Genomic DNA, 932 nt, shown 5'->3' on the forward strand with positions numbered 1-932 from the left:
CACTGCTTGATGTATTTTGTCTTTCTATGAAGGATTTTCAGTAACAGTTCCATCTATTCCAGGTAACTTTACAGTACTAAAGGGGATGCCATCACAAGAAGAGCTGCACTATAAAATAAATGCAATCAGTACACCAGTAAGTTCTCTTGTACTGGAATGAGTATAAGACATTGGCTGATTAATGGAATAAATAGACTGTCACAGGATAGAAATGTTGCTTAGAGAGGCCTTTTTCTGCTTTGGTGCGTTGAATAGTTGCTGCATTTCAAACTGCTTGCTACAGATACATGATATTCTGTGGCAATTTAAAGTTTGGAAAATGTAGTATTCTTCTATCTTTTTAAGGTGTTTTCCCCCCCAGGAATTCACAACTAGTTGTTTCATCTCTTGTTGTGTTAACCACCATACACTACAATTTGGGGCTTCACTTCCTTACTTCCTTTACTTGGTCCTTGCACCTTCCTGAACTGCTTTCAACCTGACTTCAAATGAGAGAGTGTTTCTGGCCAGAGTGTTTGGAGACCTTGGCACAGAGGTGTGCCAAAGTCTCCAAACACCTTCAAACAAAAGGGCCAGCCCATTGCAGTGTCTGTGTGAGTCTCAAAGGATACACATTTCTCTCAATAGTCATTTAATGTTACAAAAAACTTTTTTACTACCTTAACAGGACTGTTAAAAAAAAAATTAGCTGCACTGGTGAGCAAGTTGGGATTTTTTTTTCACCTTTCTTTTCTTGTAGTGCACATATACTAGAAAACTTAAAAGCACTATTTTTCCAGCCAGTGAAGTCAGAACAACAAAGTTATTGCAGGGTGTGTGTGTGTTAAAAATATCACATAGTCCAGCTGAGCACAGTCCCACATGGATTAAGCAGGGAACACTTTCTATAGGTGAACCCTGAGCTCTCCCCTCATTCTTTGCCTTTGGCATTG

The sequence above is a fragment of the Serinus canaria genome, chromosome 4 (genome assembly GCF_022539315.1).
Source record: "Serinus canaria isolate serCan28SL12 chromosome 4, serCan2020, whole genome shotgun sequence".
Taxonomy (NCBI): domain Eukaryota; kingdom Metazoa; phylum Chordata; class Aves; order Passeriformes; family Fringillidae; genus Serinus; species Serinus canaria.